General features: G+C 46.1%; 1 protein-coding gene across 1 annotated transcript in view; it reads right to left on the bottom strand.

Moving 5' to 3' along the window:
* Positions 1-26,627, bottom strand: part of LOC142492226 (vomeronasal type-2 receptor 26-like) — a 100,630-nt gene that overhangs the window by 25,955 nt on the left and 48,048 nt on the right. The window lies entirely within an intron of this gene.

Raw genomic sequence — 26,627 nt, 5'->3', positions numbered from 1 at the left:
AGATGGCAGAAAACAATTAAAGAAGATGGAAAAAAGAAGATTTTTTTTTAACATGATGCTGATTTTCACCGAGGATGGCGGCGGACGATGTCTTTGATTGAGAGCTTCCTGATACGCCGGAATTCTGAGGGTGAAGAATTCTAAAGGTACTGTAAGACAAATTTTGAATGTATGTACAGTAATTGTCTTTTTCAGGTTTTTTATTGAATTTCTTTCTTTTAATGTATTAATCTGTGTCCGTTTAGGGTAAACATTAATACAGTGATAGCCAATGTATTTTTGGGCAAATTCTTGCTTTCTATTGAGTGTTATTTTTTTTATTTCAGTTTATTGTTTGGAATACTGAAAATTGTTTGTCATTTTCATGGCTTGGTTTTATTATTGTTTCCGATAGTTTAGTGTTTTTAATTAAATATTTTTTGTGTTGGCTCCTGCTTTCAATTGATGTGTTGCATAGTGGTTTTCTTAATTAATTGATTTGCTGGCTACTGGATAAAATTAATTAATTGTTTTTTGGTTACTGCTTTTATTTATTTCATTTGTTGGCTAGTGTTTGTATTTCTTGAATTGTGGTGTTAATGTGCTTGTGTAGATGTTTGATTATTGTTTGTTTTTTTGGAATTCATGCTTTTTAATTAGGGTGACCATTGAGTGCTATAGTGGCTTATCATGCCCATATTATATAGGTATGAAGTACCACTATGCCAATCAATGAATACAGGGTGCATGTAGTGGGCCCGGGGTGAGTGGTTAGGACTCCAGTGTGGGTAGCGGGGATGGGTGGGTTAACCTCTGTGTGTGCAGTTCTATGCTTGGCTCTCCTGTGTTTTCCAGCTTCTGTTCCTGCTCCTGCTTACCCCTAGATTTCCCTGGCTTGACCTCTGCTTGTACTGGATTACCCTGCTCGCTACTGCCCTTGGACCCTGGTTACGAATACGACTCTGCTGACTTCTTTGACAAAGGCCTGAGGGCTGAAACGCGTCAGAGGATCCATCAGCTACACATGTCTGTTGCAATAAACTTTTTTTAGTCACCACCCACGTCTACACCCTGTCTGCTTTACGGCTGTGCTCTGCTGTGATTCCTGCTGCTGCTGGAGGAGTTTCCCTGCATTTCCCTGCTGGACTGCATGCCGGGTAGTCGCTGCTCCCGGAGGAGATCACCGCCGGTCACATGACGCCCCACGTGACGTCACAGTCACGGAAGGGTTGGCGGTGCAACACTGAAGATACTGAGGACCGAGCCACGGCGCTTTTTATTCTCCTAACCGTGAGTGTCTGCAACAATTGGTGCCCAGAGCTGGGCCAGTTGCTATATCGTGCTATATATTCACACATTATGTATTCATGTCTGCAGCGCCTACCACATCATTTCTGATGCACCTGATGGGATAAATTGTTTATCAATTTCTACTAGTCCACTGTTTCCCAGCAGCTTGCTAACCTCTCCCTTCAGGAGTCTCCTATGGTTCCGTCACCTCCTGTTGCTATGACTTATGCTAACGCTGGACCCCGATTTCCTCCGCCTAATCGTTATGATGGGGACCCCCTCACTTGTCGCGGTTACATTAACCAATGCGAGGTGCAATTCGAAATGTCTCCCTCTCAATTTCCTACTGGCCGTTCTAAGGTGGCTTACATCTATGCTCTGCTCACCGGTGACGCCCTCGCTTGGGCCTCTCCCCTCTGGGAACACAAGAGTGAATTGACACAAGATTACTCCAAATTTAGGCATGAATTGCAGCAAATATTTGACACTCCCGCACGGCGCAAAATGGCCGCATTCTCTCTCTTCCATATTTCACAGGCTCCAAGATCGGCTGCCAAGTACGCGATCTGCGTTCCGTACCCTCGCCGTGGAGACACACTGGAATGATGAGGCGCTCGCCGCCGCTTACTGGCATGGTCTCTCTGATACCTTGAAGGATGATCTTGCTACTCATGCCCGGCCTTCTTCCTTGGAGGAGTTGATTACCCTCAGTGTACGAATGGACCAGCGCACCCAGGAATGATGACACGAGAGACACTGTTCTCGTTCTCTTTTTTCCCCTGTTGTCTCACACAGGTCGCCCTCTTCGCCTCTCCTGGCGTTGGACTCTCCGGAGCCGATGCAAATCGGTAGCCAACAACTTCGGGCCGCGGAGAGAATGCGACGCCGTCAGAATTGACTCTGTTTCTACTGTGGTTCTTTGGAACATCGCCTCCAGAACTTTTCCCTGAAGCCGGGAAACGGGAACACCCAGTAAAGGTAGAGGCGCTTCTACTGGGTACATTCTCTTCTTGCCCCTCTATCCCTGCTTCCTGCTACTCTGGGGGGCCCTGACCTCCTACTGGAAGAAAAGGCCTTCATTGACTCTGGATCTGGCGGTAACTTCCTGGATCAGACCTTCGCCTCAGAGAACCAAATTCCTATGGTCAAGAGAAAATCACCTATTGGTCTCGAGGTCATTGACGGTCATGCTCTCCAGCCAGCATTTATCATCTGGGAGTCCATTCCTCTTACACTGACCTTGGCCGATGGTCATAAGGAGGTAATTGTTTTTGATATCTTCCATTCTCTTACCGTTCAACTTATTTTAGGATTGCCTTGGCTTCAACTCCACAATCCGTGCATTGATTGGACCGGCACCATGCCTATCCAATGGCCTCCTTCCGCTGAGTCTGCTTCTCCCGTTCCTCCTGTTGCGGATCTTGCCAGTCTGGATTCTGTCCCTTCCAATCTCTCGATTCTTCCAACCGTGTATCATGAATTCCTGGACGTGTTAATAAGGTACAGGCTGAGGTTTTACCTCCCCATCGTCCATACGATTGTCCTATTGATTTAATTCCAGGAACCATTCTCCCAAAGTCGAAATCTTACCCGTTGTCTGTTCCTGAAACGGAGGCCATGACGTCTTACATCAAAGAAAATTTGGAGAAAGGATTCATCCGCAATTCTACCTCCCCCGCTGGGGCACACTTCTTCTTCGTGAAAAAGAAGGATGGATCATTAAGACGTTGTATCGACTTTCGTGGACTCAATAAAATCACGGTAAAGAATCGGTATCCCCTTCCCTTAATCTCATCCGCATAAGGGAGGGGGACGAATGGAAAACCGCGTTTAATACGCGATCTGGACATTATTAGTATCTAGTAATGCCCTTTGGATTATGCAATGCTCCTGCCGTCTTCCAAGAGTTCATGAACGACATCTTCCGGGATGTATTGGGAACATTTGTTATCGTATACTTGGATGACATTCTCATTTTTTCTAGAAACTTAGAGGAACACATTCACCATACCAAACTAGTATTCTCTAGGCTCCGTGCTAACCGCCTATACGCCAAGATGGAGAAATGTTTGTTCCACCAGACATCTACTGCCTTTTTAGGCTATATTATCTCTAACCAAGGTTTTTCTATGGACCCAGAGAAGGTGAAGTCGGTTTTCGACTGGCCGCTGCCAAGTTCTCTCAAAGCCGTGCAGCGTTTTCTTGGTTTTGCCAATTATTACAGGAAATTCATCCGTAATTTTTCTTCCATTGCTCTCCCCATCACTGCTTTGACTAAAAAAGGTGCCGACCCCACGTCTTGGTCCTCCAAAGCTATTGACACATTTGAATTCCTCAAAAAAGCCTTAGTCTCTGCACCCATCCTACGTCCTCCTGATACTGTACCTCTCTTCCCTTCACTTTGGAAGTTGACGCCTCAGATGTGGGAGCCAGTGCAGTTCTTTCTCAGAGGTCCTCCCCCCAAGAAAAACTCCCTCACTGTGTTTTTTTTTCTCGGAAATTCTCGTCTGCCGAGAGAAACTATGATGTTGGGAATCGTGAGCTACTGGCCATTAAGTTGGCTCTTCAGGAGTGGAGGCATCTTTTAGAAGGCACTAAGGAACCTATTTCCATCCTCACCGACCACAAAAATTTGCTGTATATTGAGGGGGCTCGTCGTTTGGGATCCTGTCAGGCCTGTTGGTCTCTTTTTTTTTCACGTTTTATCTATACCATTTCGTATATTCCAGGTACCAAAAATATCAAAGCAGATGCTCTCTCTCGCCAGTTCGCCACGGAGAACGAATCCAATGAATCCACGGAACCTATTCTTCCTTCCAAGTGCATAATCTCTGCCAGTCAGAGATTTCTCTCCTCAACAAAGGGTTGAAGTACGCGCCCTCCATGGGCATTGATCTTTTTGGAACAGTTGTGGATGTACACAAGTATGTCCGCAAGTTAACATTAAATTTTTTTTTTCATCAGCATGATAGTGGAGACAAATCTCTGACTGAGACTTCTCCTGAGGATCTTCCTCTGGGGAATTCCATTGACTCTGCCTCACCCCAAGCAACTTCTGATACTCCCCCTCTTCAGGTTTCTCTGAACTCTTTTCAAGATATATGTGCCTTGAGAGACTTGGACGATCTTGCTGAACAGGGTAATTATGTTGAGGATTCCCAGACCTATACTTTTGGTGACTGGGGTTCTAAGTTTAAAGAAAAGTCTGTTTTCTACCCCTCTTTTGTCAAAGGCCCCTATCTTTCCATGTTCGAAAACCTGGTCATTCGTGACCTTAGGCTTTTGGCTCAGGGTTTTTCATTTTCCAGTTTAAGCAATGACAATTTGAATGGGGAGGAGCGTCTGGCCCTTAAGACATTACGAAATAACCCTATGTTAGTCATCAAAAATGCAGATAAAGGGGGTGCCGTGGTGGTTCAGAGTAGGACAGAATATCTCAAGGAAGCTTTTCGCCAACTTGGGGATGTGTCCTCCTACTCTGAACTACCATATGATCCAACTGCCCCCTTTTTGAAGGAATTGTTGGATCTTATTGATTTAGGGTCTGCAACTCAAGTTCTTAATAAAAAAGAGATTGGATTCTTGGTTAACCCCCATCCGGTTATCCCTATCTTTCACCATCTCCCAAAGATCCATAAGACATTGGTCGACCCTCCTGGTCGGCCAATTGTCTCTAGCATTGGATCTTTGGGAGATGGCTTATCCCGTTATTGTTAATTCTTATTTGCAGCCATTTGTTAGCCTTGCCGTCCTTTATCCTCGATTCTGGGGATTTATTGGTACAACTGGAAAGTATCTCATGGAAACCTGACTTTCTATGGGTGATTATGGATGTGGTCTCCCTGTATTCATTTATAGAGCACGATCTGGGGTTGACGGCTGTTCGCCATTTCATTGAATGTCCAGGGAGCTCAATCTTAATGACCACTTTTATCACTGAATCCATTCTTTTTCTTCTCACGCACAATTATTTTCTTTTTGAGCACCAATTTTACTTACAACAGCGGGGAACAGCAATGGGGACAAGTTTTGCCCCCTCTTATGCGAACCTTTTTATGGGGTGGTGGGAGCATGTTTTCATCTATAATAGCACAAATAAATTTAGACACAATATTGTTTTTTACAAACGTTTTATTGACGACTTACTTATCATTTGGTACGGAGCACAGACACTTTAAAATTATTTTTCGAATATGTTAATGATAATGATCTTAATATTCAATTCACTTCTAATTTCAATCCACATCACATTAGCTTCCTGGACATTCTACTATTTGTAGATATGAATCAATAGATTCAAAAAGACATTTTTAGGAAAAGCAACTCAAGGAACTCAATTCTTAGGGCGGACAGTTGTCACCCCAGATCGGTAATTACTGGCATTCCCAAAAGTCAGTACCTCAGACTGAGGAAGAACTGCTCCACTCTTAGCGGGTTCCTGTCCCAGTCTGAGGCTCTCACTAATCGTTTTATTGAAAGGGGTTATGACAGGGAGACCCTCCAATCCATAGTGGATGAAATAACTAGAAGGGATAGAAATACATTGCTTCCCATTAAAGGATCGAGGGTGAAGGACGGTGGCCATAAAAGAGATATGGAAGGGTTGGGAAACACATCCCCCTTGTTTATCTCACAATTCAGCAAGGCCAGTGGCCAAGTGAATAGGATAATCAATAAACATTGGGGTCTATTACGTATGGACCCTATTCTTGGTGAGTACACCAAAAAGGGACCTAAGATTGTGTATAGGAAAGCGAAAACCATAGCCAACTATGTATCCCCAAGTGTTATTCCTGATCTAATCACTAATACAAACACATTCATTACAAAGGGATCGTTCAGATGCAACAATTGCAATGTGTGTAAATATATGAAACCTTCCAGATGTGTCTTTTCCCACAGCCCCCATAGACGGTTTAACATTAATAGTTTTATTGATTGTAATACGTCCTTTGTGGTCTATGTCATCAATTGTGGCTGTGGGAAAAGATACGTCGGAAGGACAACAAGGGCCCTAAAAATCAGAATGCAGGAGCATTGTAGACTCGTTAAGAAGGGAGACTTAATGCATCCTGTTTCTAAACATTTTTCAGAAAGTGGGAAGGGGGGCATTGAGAACTTTTCTTTTATGGGCATTGAGAAAATCTTACCAAAAGTAAGGGGGGGTGATCAGGTCAAATGGTTAGATTGCAGAGAGTCATTCTGGATATTCATGCTTAGAACCCGGTTTCCAGACGGAATGAACATTGAATGGAGCATTAATCATTTTTTGACCTGAACGATTCAGCAAACAGACTGGTCTTTTCTTCTTTTTTATATATATGTATTTTAATAATTTTATATATATAAACTTGTTTATTTTTCTCTCAAGATTAGACAAATATTCTGATGTAATACTTGAATAATATATGATGGTGTACTTCTCCTAACTATATAACTGTCCCACGAATAATAATTTCAGATCCCTATTGTGATCAAATAAGTTTTATGAAATTATTTGATGAGTCATTAATGACTTCAAACAATTAGTTATGTCACACTACTGTACTCAAAGAATATCACCTAGTGCAACAAGGAATTTAAATATAAAATCATAATCATATCCTTTATTTATTATAGGTATATTTGAGTACTATATGTGTTTTTTCTTTATGAGTTTTTTTCTCTATGAGTTTATATCTCTGTTATACAGTAGAACAATTAGTCAATTTAGTTATCCTCTGCTTTACTGGAAGGCTGTATATATATGTTTTTAATATAGGTATTAGATTAGAATTATTTTTTCATTTGATTTTTATTTATTTTGTTTGTGATTATATTGTATTATTAGTGTATGTTTTGTAAATATATGGCGCAGTCTGCCTGATTGGGCTCACCAATATTGACCAGTCCCTGCACTTTGCTCTTTAAATGTATATACACTTTATATATCTCCCCTTTTCTGATATGGCATATCTGTGGGTGTTCTTATTCAAACATGAGAAGAGCCCACACTTGGCCCTCTAGCAGTAACTGGTGGCACATTTTAATTATTATTAATTGTTTATTCAATGATTTCTTGTAGTTACTAACCATATTAAGTGCATTTTGTACGTATGTGCGAGTATTCAGGACCTCCTTGGTCCCTTCTCGCGGGACTTTGTCCGCGTTTAACATACTGGTTGATTTTTTCTCTTCAAGCACTGTCTGCGCATGCGCGAGCGGACGTGGCCTGCCTGAGCCGCATCTCGCGAGAGTTGGCCTTCCATTGCCCTGTGGTGCGTGTCACCGATCTGTGTGTTGTTAGGCACGCTTCTCGTAGTGTGACTGGGTAACTAGGCGGTCTACTTGGCGCTTGCGCTGCGCGGCTGTCACACATCTCTAATCAAGTATGAGGTCACTAATTAGTAAGTTTTTGGCGCCAAATCGGCAGACTGACGTGCTATATATAATGTTGTATGTACCATATTAAATTCACTTGTTGATACAGTGCATCTGATTGCACGAAACGCGTAGAAGGTTGCAGCCTTCCGTTTTATGTCCCTTTGAATAAAGAATTTTTTGCCAGACCTGCTATTACCCCTTTTTTGCTGTGCGTTGCACGAACAAACACTGCATTGGATTCTTCATATTCCCAGCAGGTTCAGGGTACAAGCGAGACGTCTATACGCATCTCCACATTTCGCCACAAGATCTTACTTTGGGGATCTTTCTTCTAGGTCTGCCGTTCATCCAGGCTTCAAGAGGACAGTGGATCTTATTAAACGGACATTTTGGTGGCCTAAGATGCACAAGGACATTTTTTATTTCACTAGTGCTTGTCCGGTATGTGCCCAGAGTAAAACTGCCCATCACAAACCTTCGGGTCTTTTCATGCCTCTTCCCATCCGGAGCAACCCTGGAAACACATCTCTAAGGATTTCATTGTCGAACTTCCCAATTCCAAAGGAATGAATACCTTTCTTTTCGTAATAGACAGATTTTCTAAACACTCACACTTTATTCCCCTCAAGGGTCTACCTAATTCTGCTACTTTGGCAGATATTTTTTACAAGGAGATTTTCAGATTACATGGCGATCCCATTTCGATTGTCTCTGACGGAGGTTCTCAATTTATCTCTAAGTTTTGGCGGGCGTTTTCCCAGAGACTCGGAATTTCTCTTCTTTTTTCTTCCAGATACCACCCTCAGACCAATGGTCAGACTGAAAGGATGAATCAAACCTTAGAGCAATATCTTAGATGTTTTGTCTCTGAGTCACAAGACAACTGGGTGGACCTGTTACCATGAACCGAATTTGCTATCAACTCATTTAACAATGAATCTACACAAGAGTCTTCTTTTTTCATCAATTTTGTTTTTCATCCTAGCACCCTTCCCCTCTCCTCCCCCCCTTCTGGCGTTGCCGCTGCAGACTCCCATGTTACAACCCTTCAGAATTCTTGGAAAAGGATCCTTAAGTCTCTACAAACCGCCGTCTCTAGGAAAAAAACTAAAGCGGATTGACATTGCCAACCTGGTCCTTCATTTAAACCGGGTGACAGAGTTTGGTTCTCCTCTAAGAATATTAGGCTTAAAACTCCATCTCCAAAGTTGGCCCAAAGATTCCTTGGCCCTTTCAAGATAACAGAAAAGATCAATCCAGTCGCCTACTGTCTAGCACTACCTACCACCATGAGGATCCCGTCCGTATTTCATTTGTCCCTACTCAAGACTTTCATCCAGAGTTCACACTTTCCGGATCCTTCCCAAAAACCAACCCAATCTCTACCCTAGGACAACAAGAGTACGAAATTCACTCTTTAATCGACCCTCGTTTGTCAAGAAACAAGCTTCAGTTCCTCATCCACTGGAAGGGGTATGGCCCAGAGGAACGTTCATGGGTTCCAGAACGTCACATCCATACTCCCAAGCTTCTTCAGCAGTTCAATCTAAAATTTCCCCAGAAGCCGTGGCTGGATCGTTCAGAGATCGATCCTCAAGGGTGGGATACTGTGATGATTCAGGGGAGTCCTTCCCCTCTATGTATCCCTGAAGTTCCGCTCATGCCTGCCTCTCCTGTCCCTTATTTACCCGTTCTCCCCTCTGCGGCTGCCTCTGACGCTCTCTCGGCATCTGCGCGTACACCCCGCAAGACACGCGCACCTTCTTGCGTTCCCGTTCCCCGTCGCGGTGCTGCCTGCTCAAGGCCCCCTCATCTCCCGTTCCTGCCTCCTTACCTCCTGCGGTCTCCCCTCTTGTCCTTTCTCTACCCTCGGCAGATGTCCCCGTGGCGCGGCGCTCCGCGCGCCTCATGACACAGCCTGTGCGTGTGCACTCTCACCTTACAGAGGGCGCGCACACGCTCCTCTTGTAGGCTCTCTCAGACCCCTGGCTCCTCCTCTCATACCCTTCAGGCTCTCTCCCTCACTGGCTCACCTGTCTCCTCCTCTTCTCCTCCTCACCTATCCCTGCTGCCTCCCACTTCACCTTCTGCTCCTCCTCTCTCTCCCATTGGTGTTCCCTCCTTTATAAACCCTGACTGTCCTGTGTATCATTGCTCTGCATAGTTCTTTGTAACCTCTGTGTGTGCAGTCCTATGCTTGGCTCCCCTGTGTTTTCCAGCTTCTGTTCCTGCTCCTGCTTACCCCTAGATTTCCCTGGCTTGACCTCTGCTTGTACTGGATTACCCTGCTCGCTACTGCCCTTGGAACCTGCTTATGAATACGACTCTGCTAACTTCTGTGATCCCTGGACTCTGGCTTATGAACATCACGATCCTGATCTCTATATACCTGGACCCTGGCACACGGACACCACTACTCTTACTCTGAACCCCAAAGGCTTTGCAAGTATTATTAACCATCTTTCTACAGGCCCGGGAATGCCATACCACACTCCGGACATGCCCTCACTGCTGTGGGTGCGTGATAATACCCTTCCCACCTCAGTATTGGGGACTGGTCAGGTCTGCGGGCATACAGGTGTTACAGTTTGTCAGAGAAAGTCTTTACAGAATGTGTCTATGTATCGGGGTTCCAGATTACAGCCAAGCACATTAAACTCTGACTCTGAAAGCGCTATTACGACTCACGCCAAGATCCCTGCTGCAGCATCATCCAGACATGGTAAATGGGTTTGAAGGGGATAAACTATATCTGCAGCTATACACAGAGTCTCTAATGTAGCAGGGGTTCCCCAGTATAGCAGAGGTACCCAGATATATGCCCAGGTGCCCTGAACCTAGTGTAGGGGTTCATGGGGATGCTCCAGCTAAGTGATAAAGCTGAGCATGATTGCATTGTCTAAAAGTTTTAAAAGTTATTTTTATAAAGTGTTCCAAGAATGAGGCTAGTGAATGTAGGTGAATTATACACTCACTTCATCTCTGACACCAGAATAGGAATTTACATCTTTTAGCACACAGAAGACAGGACACAATATATTTTATTAAATGGTTATATTTTTAATGGGTATATTTATTGAAAACCTGTATATGAACTGAGGGATTTCCAAGTCATAGATTCCGGAAAACCTAGATGGCTACGAACCTTGGTGCCACTGTGTCTGTGCGGATTCCGTATTGAAAGCCTCAGGGATGCCAAGGTGTTAGAACAGGAGGGATACTGCAATTCTGCGTGAGTACCCACATCCTTGGCTAACACAAGGCTATACGGCAATAATTTGCCAGAACCTAGACTCTTTGGAGCTGGGCAGCAGGTGGGCTCAGTATGCAAAAAGGCAGAAGTGTCAGGTTGGCACATGCCCCTTTACAGACTGAGAAAAGGTGCCCTCCCGGCTTTACAATACCGGCAAATCGGTGATTGGCTGGAAGGAGAATTCCCATGCTCTTATAGGCTGCACTGGTTAGTAAATGAGAGCCTGAAAGACTTAAGTGAGCTTGCAGCCAATTAGGAGCGCAGATTTCAAGCGCCAAACCAACAGCGGCAAATTCAAAGATGCTCTGGACTAAATAGACGCAAGCCGGCTTCAAGGATTTTGAACTCAGAAAAGTTTCTAAGTCCTGCCTTTGAGAATGTAGTGATCGCATCTGTCGCATCTGGCATTGCATGCCGAAATCAGTTCCAGGACTTTCGTGAGTAACTACTGTACCGGTCAAGGAAAAGGGCTCATAAAGTGGTAATTTTTGAGAATTTCATTCTGAGGATAGACTTATTCGTTAGCCCCGTTCCCAGTGTCACGGTAGACAGAACTTTTAATATCAAAATTACCCGGATCCTTTGACTGAGCAAAGCAAGAGATAAAATAAATTGTGAATTATTTACAGAATGAACACACACACAATAGTTGACAAAAAACACTTGAAATACACTTACTGGGACGGGGCAAAACGAAATCTTCTACTTCCAAAACAAAATCTTTAGAAATAGAGTCTCCAGGCAAAAATTTCCAGGAGCGGGAGTTGTGCGCAAACAGAGCCGAAAACTGTCTTTGACTAGTGTAGAAAAGGGGGTGGGGGGGTGATAGACAGCACTCTGACACACTGACTCAGCAAGGTTGCAGGATGCACGGAACAGGAAGGGACCCTAATTCCCTTCAGAAGTACGAACAAATCAAAAGATAGTACCAGCACTCTCTGTCTCATAGCTACAGATATAAGCAAATACCAGTGTAGGGAATATGAATAATTTAATGACACTAATAATAAACTGAAAATATAGCAACAATAGCCAATACGCCAATGCAAGAATAAATATCACCATAGAGAAAATCAAAAAATAAAAGGGGGTAGAGGGGAAAGAAGGAGGAGGGGAAAAAACACAAAAGAAAAGCAAAAAATCACAAAAATGGAAAAAGGAAAGCAAACTAGGGGGGCGATGTTTCGAGGGGTGACCTCTTCATCTGGCCCATTCCCCCTGGTCCCAAATGGTCCCAGAGGTACTTCCCTAAGCCTTCCCTCCCCACTGTCAAATAATCCCACACTCAGCTAATGATATAAATCTAAAGTCTAAAGAGGGCAAATCACATAAGCAGATATCAAATATCAAAACCAGGAAGAGGGTTTGCTTATACTTGTTCACTGATAGACATCTGATATCTGCATATGTTCTGTGTCTTTTACAATATTCTTGTATTTACATTTATTGTTTGATATTTGATATCTGCTTATGTGATTTGCCCTCTTTAGACTTTAGATTTATATCATTAGCTGAGTGTGGGATTATTTGACAGTGGGGAGGGAAGGCTTAGGGAAGTACCTCTGGGACCCTTTGGGACCAGGGGGAATGGGCCAGATGAAGAGGTCACCCCTCGAAACATTGCCCCCCTAGATTGCTTTCCTTTTTCCATTTTTGTGATATTTTGCTTTTCTTTTGTGTTTTTTCCCCTCCTCCTTCTTTCCCCTCTACCCCCTTTTATTTTTTGATTTTCTTTATGGTGATATTTATTCTTGCATTGGCATATTGGCTATTGTTGCTATATTTTCAGTTTATTATTAGTGTCATTAAATTATTCATATTCCCTACACTGGTATTTGCTTATATCTGTAGCTGTGAGACAGAGAGTGCTGGTACTATCTTTTGATTTGTTAGTCTTTGACTAGTGGTGCGCTCGCAACCACTATTTCTCCACCGGAGCTGCTTTCCTCTTTCTACCGCTATAAAATTAGTTCTGGATTCCTTAGTTCTTACGAACTACTGAAGCTTGTACAAATCTTATGTAGCCAGGTCACCTGTTTCCCCCAGCGACCTCCTAGGGAGCCTCCGTGGCCAGGAGAGATGCTGGGTACTGCCGGAGGCCAGTGGCAGACCCGACGGCCATCCCAAGGGTGGGGGCCGTTGCAGGGAGCGGTGCGCTGTCTCAGCGAGCTGGCCGGTTGCCGGGGACGCGATCGGGCCGTTGCTAAGGCTGCGGTTGCGTCTCTAAGGTCCCGGCGGCCGGCGAGGAGAGCGCCGCCATTAATTAGCCACTCGCGCATGCGCAGTGATCGCGCAGGCGCAGTTGGAGCCCCAGAGTCAGGGAAAGTCGCGCGAGGGCCAGAACAGAGTAGGGAAAGGTTGAGGAAGCCCCCTATAGCTCGCGCATGCGCAGGAAAGGCGCGCACGCGGCCAAAATGCCAGGATAGGCTCTATGGGACTACAACTCCCATGGAGCATAGCGAGGGAGGCACCAGGTGCCTCATAGGAGCCAATAGGGCTGCAGGATTGCGCTGGAGGAAAGGATACATTTCGCGGGCTTGCACCACGCTAGTCAGTCAGCGGAAGGAACAGACAAGGGAAGGAGGTAGGGTACAGGAGAGAGGGACTCCCCTGTATTAGGCCAGCACCCCCTTGGTCCGAGATAGCTCAGCTCCCCAGTAAGGTGAGTGTTGCCAGGGGCAGCCCTCAGGTTAGGGACCCTGCCACTTACATTAGTGGGAGCTGGAAGAAGGAAGTCTGCAGTTAAGAGAGTTGGAGTCAGGGAGCTGTGAGGGAAGTAGGGTGCGGGGAGCGAGTGCAGCTTCTGCCCCATATAGGTACCTACACTCCAGGTAGGCCCCAACTCCCCACTAGTTGGGTGGGTAACTGCTTAGGGAAGTCCTAGAGAGGGACGCGGACCCTAGTTTGGAGTGCTGCCTTGTCAGAGTCACAGCGGGCAGTGCTGTGAGGTCTGACAGGCAGGCACCTTGTTGCGCAGCACGTTGGCTGCAGCCTCCAGTGAGCTACAGCTTGCTGCTGTAGGCGCTGGGACTAGTCAGACAGTAGTGAGGCTGAAGGGACTTGGGTAGTTAGGGGAGTGGGACAGGTCATAACCCCTGCAGGCCCATAGGAGTTCCCCAAGCCACTACAGGTTGCTGTACTACAGGGACAGGCCCTAGGTTAGGGTTCCTGTCACGTTAGTACCACTTAGATAGATAGGGACACAGCGGCTGCTGCTGTTCCTGTGGAAGCGGTTGGACCCACGGTGGGGTCCACAGAGACGATTCCAGAGTGGGACCGCCCTAGCGGTCCGCACGTGCAAGGAGTTCGGTTGGAGGATCAGACGGATTCATCACACGTCTGACCCTTTGAGAAGTTTGTTGCTGACCCGAGCACCGGAGTGCTCGGCAGGTATTATACAATCACATGTGCACCAACAGGCCTAGAGGTTCTTAGTGACTGCGCAGTCACCCATTGACTATCTCTGTAGGAGTACGGGACACTGGGTGGGGTTCTTGGGACACTGGGTGGGATCACTTAGTGTTTGGGAATCGTCCTGCGAGACGTCACTGTTAGTGTCTCCTCGTGAGAGAGACACAGGTCATTATTATTTGTTAGTAAAGTCCTTAGTTATATAATCACTGTGTGTGTGGTTTCTGAGTGGGTTCCTATGTAGGGTCATTCTACACTTCTCTAGAATCCTACATAGGTGGAGGCGCTGAAAGAAGAAACGTTCCAGAGGATTCACCCCAGGCTCTCACTAGCGGAGGCTCAGACTTCCTGTGAGCCTGCAGGTATACGCACCACACCGGTAACACCGCATGTTCTACTCACCCACACTATATATGAGATTGGGTGGGGTGGAATACCCGTTACACTTAGTTATAATGTTAAATTTTGTTACAGGATGAATCTTTCACTGCATGATGAATCTGACCCCCCCACCCCCCGATCGACTGCAGGGATTCTTATACAATACAAAACCCCTATCTGTACCACTGCTGCCAATCTCTGCGTGGGAACTAATATTCCCAACTATCCCAGAGTTGCCCATACTTTGCAAACCTGTAAGAGGGGCTTCTTAGTTTGCTAAGGGCATGTCGAACCTCGCACCTCTGCTGCTTAGCGTACCAGAGCCACCCCCTTACCTTGCGACATTTTAATTGAGCTGGACGGATATCTGGGCCATTTGCCTGGACATTTACTAAGATGGGGATACTTGTATTACCCCTCTACACTTCACACTTTAGTCGGCTAAAGCTTTTCAACTACGGGCGTTTTCAGACACTGTGGAACCAAACCAGCGGGGTGTCTTAGAGTTCTGAGTTACATATGCATTGCTCACCTCACAGGAATTTCCTGCTATACATTTCTAAAGTACCGTAATCACAACTTAAGTGTTTTCCTCTGTTCCGGCCTCCTGAATGAAAATCCCCTTATGCCTATAATGTTGGAACAATTAAAATTGGGTGACTTTCATTTATCAATTTTTATATTACTTTATACAAATTGCCCTATAACCATTTTCATGATTTTACCCCAGCAGCGCTCACGGCAAATTTCAGCGCGCTAGGACCTTCTTAGCAGAAGTTAGCTAAAAGTTGTACGCTGTGCTGTTGGCTTCTGGGTTTTAAAACCATTTTTCCTTTGCACGGTTACAGGAAAATCCTGATATAGTAATACATGTCATAGTAGAAATAACATAATTCTCGCCACCTTATACCTGGTGGGAGATACACTGAACCCTAACCTGGGTTCTGGGTATTTGGGCATATCCATGGGTACTGTGAATATGATTCCTTCCCCTAGCACGAAATCCAAAGATTGCAGCGGAGCACAGCTAAAGAATGGGGACAGCACCATCAATGAAGGGTTAAAAACGTAGATTTATTAGTACATGGTATGGAGGGGGGGGAGACAGAACACACTCTGACGCGTTTCAGGCTGGGACGCCCTTTATCTTTATTTTTTGATAAAGGGCGTCCCAGCCTGAAACGCGTCAGAGTGTGTGGGCCTTTGAGTATCATTCATCAGCTTTTAACTGACAGATGAGCAGATCGCTATAGCAGTCCCTGGAACAGCAGCAATTTTGGATTATATTGTCAGCGAGACCCGGCGAGGTTGGGAGATTCGGAGCGGTGTCCCGCCCCCTGTGACGTGTATCCGGGCTGTGACGCAGTTCCGGCCGCGAGCGGAGGGCGCCTCGTGGAGCGGAAGGCAAGTCTGCCTATACTTACTGAGGAGTCACCTGCGGGGAATCACATACAGGCACGCATCCAGTATCACCCACCACCGGATCATCTTTAATCCCTATATCTGCGCATATCCTGAGGACTGGCTGTAAGTAGGATTCCGGTTTTGCACAACCGGATCCTGGATCTGCTCGCAATCAGTTGCTGAATTTTATTGTGTTCATTAAAATAAATTGTTATTAGTCAGCCTACATGTTTATTGTTGTATGTGCCTGTTTGTTTATGTGTTACATGTTCTAACCATATTTTGGTACACTATGATCTTGTTCTTTTGTCTCCCCTGCATATCATACATTGTTTGCTGCTGAGGAATCTGCTGTCCACTGGACTTGATTGTCATCTATTGGATATCCTAAGCCATCCATTGGACTTTTATTTATCCCACTATTTGGACTCTAAGGCGCCGGTCTGTATTGTTTTTTCTGGTCTGGTGAAGTGCCATCAAGGTTTTGGATACTTCTTCACCTAAAGACATTATATCTTATTGAATATTCCTGCTCTCAATTGCACTGGGTCCAATACTTGACATAGCTTTATTCTATTTCTCCTTATCTTGGCTATACATTGATATTAATTGCCTACGTATGTATCTAACATGCTGAAGCGCTGCTTCTGGGATTTCTTTCCTGCTCTTCCATTTGATTCCTTCCCCTGCCCGGTCTTACTGTTCTGGTCTGTGCTGAAGCATGGAGATTTGGCGGTGAGCTGCAAACTGCTTTCTAGGGAGAGGAGAGAAAACGGCAGTGCACTGCCAAGAAAACCAGGAGGAGGCTCACGGGAGCAAAAGCAAAAATTTATTTATGCCATAAAAAGATTGGACAAAGGTCCCCCCTAGCCCCAACAAGTATCCACCTATGCATTTCGTGCCCGAAACGCGTAGGTGGATACTTGTTGGGGCTAGGGGGGACCTTTGTCCAATATTTTTATGGCATAAATACATTTTTGCTTTTGCTGCCGTGAGCCTCCTCTTGGTTTTCTTGGCAGTGCACTGTCGTTTTTTCTCCTGTTCTTGCTCCTGTTACTGGTGGAATGCATGCTATTGATACCTGCTGAAGAACACTCCCCTGGATTCTGCAATTCAAAAGTGAGTTATACCTGTGGGTTGCCACACCCCTTCATTCTCACTACATGGGACATTTATTGTACAATTCTTTATTGGTGCCTGTGGCATTAAGTACTAGTCCCTTAAACCCTATTAGGCTAACTTTATTGTGTTATACAGATTATTGGGAGCTTCTCAACTGCAGATGTTACGAATACACTACGGACTTGTCTTTCTGATGCACTAGCGTTCTACACATCTATGCTTTCTAGGGAGGATTTTATCCGGTGGTCTGTGTTCCTCATGTCTTCTGGAATCTGGGGGGATTCCTGAGTACATGTTTCAAGGTAACCCGCAACACTGGCCCCCTCATACCCAAACACACCCTGACAAATTTTACCATAAAATCACCCCTGAAACTCACGCCCTGCACTTCTCCAATGGTTGGCACTCCTGGAACAGTAAAAATACACATACATCTTTATTACAAATGCAGTTACATGCCATGATTGGGTTGAAGAGCTGACAATCACAATTCCCCAATATGGTTTAGGGGCACCCTGCCGGGCATAATACCTTTATTTACTGGCCTGGGTACCCCTTCACCATCACACCCAGTAGGTGTGTTAACCTTGTAAATTGTGTTACATTGTGTGTATGTCTTTTCGTGAAATAAATTACAATTTATTTTACCTCCTTGTTTCGCTCAATCAATGATCCCCGTATAAAAAGGTATTAATAAACCTGGTCTCCTGTGACACCTGGGGGCCCCCAGAAACCAGTGGGGACCACCTGAGGACCCCCGTACACCCACAGGAACCACCCGGGACCCTTTGGGGCCCCCAGACACCTGCGGGGACCACCCGGAGACACCTGCTGGACTCTGGTATCAATCATGTGTATAAATAATTCAATTATGGTTTTATGTGGGGTCACAGGGGATGGGTTGTGTATTAGTGGGTAGTACATATTGTAATGTTTATTGGGGTCAGAGGGGGTGAATGAAGGGCCAAGTACCTACTTCACCCACACCCACTGCCTTCAATAAAGCTGCTGTTGTTCTTTAACCCCTCCATTGTCTTTGCTTTGCAAAAGTAATGAAGTTGAATATTAATGCATTTTCATCCTTAGTGACTCTTTAATCTGGATTGTTAGAAACGGTAACAGTTGTAGCAGTGCCACAAAATAATAATGGAAGCTGCAAAATTCAGCAGGCAGCAATCTGCTATTTGTAATTGCTTCCGTGGAAAAACCCCAGTGTGCGTTGACTCTTTGTCATGTGGTAAAAGTTTAGGGACAGTAAATCTTGGAAATATACACAATTCACAGTCACTTAAAACAATCAATGAAAGGGTGCAGAAAAATGTAAGTGGACACATTTATTGGACACTCCATCATTAGCAATTTAAGCATTATGAGCCTCACGCATTACACTCACACATCAAAGTTCAGTTCTTTTAGTGCAAATGTCTGATGAAGAATAATGTTAATTGGTTTTTAACAGCAAAGCAAATACAGCACTAACAATTAAGGTATTTTATTCTAAGGCATATAGAGACAGATTTCTCAGAGTAAATTGGTTATGAAGCAGGATTCATGATGCTGCACTCTCTTGCCAGAAGTCCTGATACAGAACATGGCGTTCAATCTTGCTGTTACTGGACATCGGCGAAAATTGACCGGAATTCGAATACACTGCAGACTAGCCAGTTCCCTTCAGCTGCGGATTTTGGTGGAGATGTTTAAAAAAAGGCTGATTCTTTTTTTCCCCTGATCACTAAAGATCTGTCCCGCAGAAAACGCTTAAAATGGGGCTATGGTAGAGAGTGGTGTAATTGTCTGTCAGCCCAAAGGATTTCAATAAGAACTATATTGAGTTGATAAGTCTAAGGTAGCGTGTGAGCTACTGGTGTCCGGCCCACCAAGGATAAGAAATAGACATGGCAGAATTTTGCGGTCAAATTTCAATCTGCTGAAGATTGGCCAGCTCCTTTTAGCCGCGGATTAATCCATTAATCAGTCACAAAAATGCAGATTTTTGTATTTTTTTTTTTTTTTTATAACTTCAAGTTTATTGGAATATTTTCAATATAAATAGCATCGCAATACAAATAACACGAACATTCACAGTATTACAGTCATGTACGATACTGCTACATTCTCCTTCTGGAGCCACAAGCGTTCATGCGTTGCACATGATATCTCTAAAACCAGTAGGTTAAACTTGGGGGAACAACACAAAAAAAAAGTAAATTAAGGAAGGGTAGGGTGGGAAGGAGGGAAGGGGAGGGGGGGGGCGCGGGCACGCTGCACTGCCACTTTCCCATAGGTGGCTGGTAGATTTACTATACACCGTTTGTTTGCCGACTTCTAGGGCCGCGCAAAGTGTTCACATGGTGTGTCCTCAACTAGGTCTCGTAGTCCGTTCCGCTTACTTTGTACGAGAATGCACTTGGAATAATCACTGCCATATCGTGGCTACCTCAACCCCCGGGATGTCTGTCTGTTCCAGCCAAGGCGTCCAGACTTTTAGATATTTTTCGCCAGTGTTATTGACCAGACTCGTCAATTTCTCCATCTGGCATATGTACCATAATCGATTCCGAATTTTTGGGATATTTGGGATCTCTGGTTGTTTCCACATAGCTGCGATCTCGCACCTCGTTGCTGTTGCAAAATGTGCAACTAGTTTATTACCTGATTTTGAAAGACCCTTCCATGGTCTGTTCAATAGGAACAGCCATGGATCAGGGGGAATTGTGAGGTCAAAAATCCTCTGGATCCAATGTCTAATTTCATCCCACAGGTGTGAGATCCGAGGGCAAGACCACAGCATGTGCAACAGGTCCGCCGATTCTCCGCACTGTTTGGGACACAGCGGGGAGTATCCTGTGACAAACCTTGATAATTTTAATGGGGTGAGGTACCACCTCATCAATACTTTATATGCATTCTCCTTCAAAGTAGTGCATATGGAGCTCTTGGCAGTAGCCTCTATTATAGCAGTCCAGTCGTCCTCCTCCAATTCCTCCCCAATATCTGTTTCCCATCTAAGTTGGTACGTCAGTTTTTGTCGTTGCTGTGAGCTCCCAGAACCGATCACTTCTCTATAGATGTGCGATGTAAGTCCCTGTGTGTCTGTTTTCATCAGACAGAGCTTTTCGAATGTGGTTAATGGTGGGAAGGGGGAGTTTTTGGCGAAGAACGCTCGTATCTGGAGGTAGCAAAAAAATTCGGAATGTGGGATGTTTTTTTCAGATCTAATTTGTTCGAATGATTTAACTCTGTTCGGTATACCCTCCAGATCTCTTAACCTAAGATATCCATATTTTTTCCAGGGCCCTGCGGCATTTGCCACTAGTCCCGGTGCAAAGTTAGGTTTGCCCCACAAGGGGGCCATCATAGAGCGCCTTGTGGTCAGGGTATGTTTATATTTTGTGGTCTCCCATACCGACAGTGAGTTGGCCACCGATGAGAGCGGTCGTTCAGCCCATTTAATAGCTGTTTTGGGTAACCATAGCAAATTCTCTATCTCTAGTGGGGCACAAGCCCTCTTTTCCAGATCCACCCATCTTTTCAGATCGGGGTTGGTCTGCCATTGTGTGAGTTGACACAATTGCGCCGCTTTGTAGTAAGAGACCAGGCAAGGTACCGCTAGGCCTCCTGTCCGGGTGTTTTTTTTCATAATTGTCTTATTTACTCTAGGTTTTTTCCCTCCCCAGATAAATTCGGAGATATCAGACTGAAGTGAGAGTATATACTTCAGTCTAAGTGGCACTGGTAGAGTCTGAAACAAATATAGGATACGGGGGAGGAGATTCATCTTGACACTATGTATCCTTACTATCCAGGAGATCTTGTAGGGCGTCCATTTTTTTAAATCTGCTTTTAGTGTCTTGATTAGTTTGGGGTAATTAGCATCATAGACGCCCTTGTAATCTTTAGTGATGTAGATCCCTAGATATTTAATATGTTTTGGTTGCCAATTGAAATTAAAGTTCAGACTCAGTAGTTTTTCAGTTTCCTTTGGGAGGCTGATATTCAGGGCCTCTGATTTGGTTTGATTTATTTTGAATCCTGATATTCTATTAAATTTATCCAACAGGTCAAATAGGTTCGGCAGGGAGGTTAGAGGCCTGGAGATTAGCAGCAGTATATCGTCTGCGTACAGGGCAATCTTATGTGATTGTGAATGCACCGTAATCCCTGAAATATCCGGGTTGTTACGGATTTGCGCAGCTAAAGGTTCCATACATAGGGCGAATAACAGGGGTGATAACGGGCACCCCTGACGTGTGTCGCTTTTAATTTGAAATAAATTAGAGGGGAAACCCTGATGTATGACCTTGGCTGTGGGGCCCGAGTATAGCGACATTATCGCCCCACTTACCCTTTCCCCAAAGCCGAATGCCCCAAGCGTCTGTTTTAAGTAGGGCCAGTCAATCCTGTCAAACGCTTTTTCCGCATCCAGACTCAACATCATAACGCTTAATTTCTGATTAGTGGCTATTTCTAGCAGAACAATGATTCGTCGGGTGTTGTCCGCAGCTTGTCTACCCATTATAAAGCCAACTTGATCTGGATGTATGAGTCTGGGCAGGATAAGACTTAATCTATTGGCCAGTAGTTTGGCGTATATTTTAACATCTGTATTAATTAGGGAAATTGGTCTATAACTTTTACAGTCCTGCGGATCTTTCCCAGGTTTATAGATAACTGAGATTGATGCCTGGAGCATCTGCTCCGGGAACGGGGCTCCTGCTAATACAGCATTATACATTCGGAGCAGCCATGGGGCAAGGTTCTCTGCGAACGCCTTATAATACTGCCCCGAAAACCCATCTGGCCCCGGGGCCTTTGAGGGTTTAAGGTCCGTGATGACCTGGGTAAGTTCTTCTAATGTGAAATCAGCCTCCAACCCCTCCCTGTCCTGCTCGCTCAGCCCTGTTAGGTTGGAACGTGCTATAAAATCTTCCGTGGCCCTTGCCGTTTTGGAGTTATGTGCCACTTTCTCTCCATTATATAAATTTTCGTAGAATGATTTAAATTCCTCGACTATGCTTTTTGGGTTGGATGTGGAGGAGCCGTCCTTCAGACGCACCGCCTGTATGTTATAATTAGGCTGTCTAGTGTTTAGTTTGCGCGCTAGCATGGTATCCGGCCTGTTCGCCTTTTCGTAAAATTTCCTCCGTGACCAACTCAGAGACTTATCAGCCTGGGAGACCAATAGTAGGTTTAGTTCGATTTTGATGTTCTTTAACTCCAATAGGACCCTCGGATCCTGCGTCAGTTTGTGTCTTGATGTGAGGGAATTTAATTTGGATTGGAGGGCTGCTATCTTGTTACTACGCTCTCTCTTTCTACGGGCGGCAATACCAATTAAAGTGCCCCTTATGGTTGCCTTATGGGCCTCCTAGAGGGTGAGGTCGGAGCTCACCGAACCATAATTAGTCGTGAAGAATTTATCTATCTCCTCTCCGACTGAGTCGCATATAGCTGGGATCTTAAGGAGTGACTCATTTATTTTCCAATTTGCACCGGGTCTATCAGGGCGAATTTGGTTGCACCTCAGCTCTATAGGCGCATGGTCTGACCATGAAATATCATGGATCAAAGCCTGGGCGACCAAGGGAACCAGTCTACTAGAAATGAAGAAGTAGTCGATTCTGCTATAGACGTCGTGGGGGTGGGAGTAAAAAGTATAGTTTTTTTCTGTGGGGTGAAGTTCCCTCCAGATATCTACTAGCTGGGCTTTCTTGAGACCTGATTTTAGGGTGTCAATCACTTTCTTACGACCGTTTCTAGCAATTCCCGTTCAATCTAGCTTGGGGTTCATAGTAAGGTTGAAGTCTCCCGCTAGGATTATCTGACCTTTGGCTACCTGCGTCAGTTTCTGAAAAAAATCCTTGATAAATTTGTGTCCTTGCTCACCCGGGGCATACACCGAGGCTATTGTCAGTGGCTGTTCTTGTATTGAACCCACTACTATTAAGTATCTGCCTTCATTGTCTCTCCTAATCGTGTCCAGTGTGAATGGAACCCTGTTGTGGAAGATAACTCCGACCTCTCTTTTTTTTTCTGCAGCGGACGCCCAATAGAATTGTGTGAATTGTCTATCTAGGAATTTGGGTACACTGTTACGGCTAAAATGTGTTTCCTGTATTAGGAGGATGTCGGCCTGTTTTGCCTTAAAATCTGTAAAGGCGACTTTTCTTTTCGTAGGGTTGTTAAATCCCTTTACGTTTATAGATATAAAATTCAGCGCCATATAGTTAGGTTGGTGTCTGGGATCTGCGTACAGATGTTATGGTTCTGAGGCGGTCCAAATCTGGGCCTCCTATTATCGTGAGTGTGACCTGTGATAGGTATGTGCCCCTGGGTTGGCCTTGCCCTGCTCTGATGGTAGGCCCGCAGCCCCAAGGATAGGGAAGGGGGGGAGGAGAGAGGGAAGGAGAGGGGGAAGAACTGGGTAAATAAAAAGAAAAAGGGAAAAGCCTTGTCTGGGCTGATCCAGAGTCGGCTCTTATGCCCTGTTTGTCGGACCGCCGACTGGCACCCATCAAACGGGAGTGCCAGTCTTTGTGGGCAAGTCCTCTGTAGGGCGTGTTGGCTCCCATGGACTACCTCCATGAGATACCTTGTGAGGCACCGGCGAAGACCAAAGGTGTCTCGCACCGACATTGAACTTTGTGTGTGTATTGCGGCATCACATAACATTCTTTATTACAACTTCAAAAAGTAAAACAATAACTATAGACTTAGCGTAATTCAGCTTCGGCTCCACGGGCGCATCCCGGCGCTAGGGGGCCTCCCCAGACCGACGTCTCCCCACTCCCGAAGTTAATGCCTCTGTGGGATTCTGCGTTGGTGGCTTACGTATCCTCGCTTGCCCCATCCGTAGATCTCATGCCGAGTGGGGGCCTGTGTCTCGGTCACGGAGCTGTCCACCGAGATGGGACCCCATCGAGGGTGCCCCCGAGCACCCCGATACCCCGCCAGCCGACCGCCGTGAGCGATTCCTGACCCTAAGGTAGACAAAGTGCATTAATCAATAGTCATCATGTAGAGTCAAAGTCATTAAGGTTGAACGAACAAACCTGGGTCAAACATGAACCCAACAATAATCTATCTCTCTTGAGCCTGTAATGTCTCCTATATGCAACATCCCTTTAAGATGTATATGTGTCAGTCTGGCCTTGGCAGGAGCACCCCTATGGCGGAACTTCTTTCTCTCCCTTAACTGCTCTCCTCTCAGCCTAGGGCGTATTGCTCATCTCCCCCTGCATACTGTTAGTATAACCTGTGGGGGGAGGGGTGGAGGGAGGGGGGTGGAGGGGTTAGGGGCAAAAGGTGGGGTGGTGCAGAGGAGGGGAAATGATGTGGGGGGGTGGTGAGGGGAGAGGGAGGGGAGGATAGTGGGAGGGGAAGGGATAAATGGGGAAGGTTAAGGGGGGGGGAGGGGGGTGGCGGGGAGAGCGGAGAGGGGGGGGAGAGGAAGGAGAAGGGGGGGAAGGCGGGGGGGGATGGGGCAGACAGGTGGGGGGGGGGAAGGCAGGAGGGAGGAGGCCATGGGTAAGAGGAGATAACAAGGGAGAGGCGGCAAGAGGAGGGGGGGGCCGAGAGGGGGGGAGCGGCACGGGTGAGCATTTTCCAAACCCTTCTGATGCGTCGCCAATGAAGGGCTGCCCCCTACTCTGAGGCCCGCCCCGGGTTCTCAGGGGAGCTAGCCCCTCACAGCCGCCGACCCCCGCCTCAGCATCCAGTCCCGTTTCCCCCCCTCTCCCATCAGGCTCAGTGTCCCTCCCTCCGCATCCGATACCCTCTGACCCGGAAGTCTCCTCAATGGGTGGAAGTGCCCGAGCGCCAGGGAGTCTTGATGATGACGTCGCGGTGTGTGCCGGTCTGGAGCTCCTCCCTCCTCCTGTTCGCGCCTTTATCCTGCTTTCCCGCTCTCATCTTCACTGCCTGTCGGAGAAGAAGGGATCCGGCGTCTCCCAGCTGCAGTATTCGGAGAAGACCACCAGGGGGGGACATCGCAGGAGTACCCATGGCCGGCCATTTTGACACGAGGGAGGGAGACATGAATCAGGTCCCTTTAAGAGCTCTACCAGACCGGCGGAGCTGTGTAGAACTCGTGGTTTCACAGGGTTTCCTCCAGCGCGGCTCCCACTCTGTTCCGGGACATCGACGGGGTCGGATCAGCCTCGGATTCCAGGTAAGGTGGATGAGAGGGGCCAGGGCTGTGGGGGCTTTGCTGTAGTCCCAGCTTCTTGAGGAAGCTGTTGCCGTCCTCGGCCCTCCGTAGGGTATTCGCCACACCGTTCTTCACCACTAGCAGGGCAAAGGGAAACAGCCATCTGTACCTGACCCCCCTGTCCTGCAGGGTTTTAGTTACCGGTCCCAGGCTACGTCGTCTTAGGAGGGTAGCCGGGGATAGATCCTGAAAGATCTGAAGCTTGACACCCTCATACTCCATGGACCTGGCCTCCCTGGCCATCCGGCAAACTGCATCTTTTATTTTATAAAAATGAAAGCGTACTATGATATCCCGAGGGGGGGCTCCTGCCTGTGGTCTTGAACGGAGGGCTCTATGGCACCTATCAAGGTGCAAGTCCTGGGCAGATTTATCAGGCAGTATATGCTCCAGCCACTGCTGAACAAATTCCTCAGCGTCTGTTACTGTCTCAGGCACCCCACGGATACGGACATTATTTCGTCTGTCCCGATTTTCGGTGTCCTCTTGTTTGTCTGAGAGGTCACGGAACTTATCCTGTAACTGGGCTACTGTTTTGTTTGTCTGTTGGATGGCCCTCGTGTTAGCGTCCATTTTGGTCTCTAGGGACCCGGTCCTCTCCCCCAGTCCATCGAGGTCCCTCCGCAGATTCCACAGCTCTCTGTTGAAGAACTGTTTCATCTCTGCGCAGAGCTCCCTGAAGTCTTTTCTAGTTACTGGTTCATTGTCATCCGCTCTTGCAGCCGGCCTGGCAACCTCAGCCTCTGCTGCCATCCCTGCTGTAGGGGGATCAGGGCTGTCTCCTGCTGCAGGTTTTTTTTAATTGAAATAAGTCGTGACCGAGGGGTCTTTCGGCTTTGCTTTTCCCCGTGCCGGCATCACCAGGTATTCCCCTACTTGAATTCACTGGACTGATTCGTGGGGGGTCACTTTGATTGCCGCTTTTAATAGATTATTGTGCCGATGCGAGCAGAGCTAGAAACCTAAGCTTCCATCTACTCTGGCTTCACGCATGCGCCTCAGATTTTTGTATTTTTAACATTGCAAACGTGTTTTTTGGATTCCGTATTTTAGCAATCCGTGGACTGAATTCACAATCTATACACACACACACACTCAGACACACACACACACACACACACACACACACACACACACACACACACACACACACACACACACACACACGCACGCACACACACTTGCTTTGCCCATTTCTAATTAGAACATTTGCTA

Source organism: Ascaphus truei, chromosome 4, assembly GCF_040206685.1.
Source record: "Ascaphus truei isolate aAscTru1 chromosome 4, aAscTru1.hap1, whole genome shotgun sequence".
Taxonomy (NCBI): Eukaryota; Metazoa; Chordata; class Amphibia; order Anura; family Ascaphidae; genus Ascaphus; species Ascaphus truei.
Note: the sequence above shows the minus strand (reverse complement) of the source record. Positions and strands in the feature narration are given on the sequence as shown.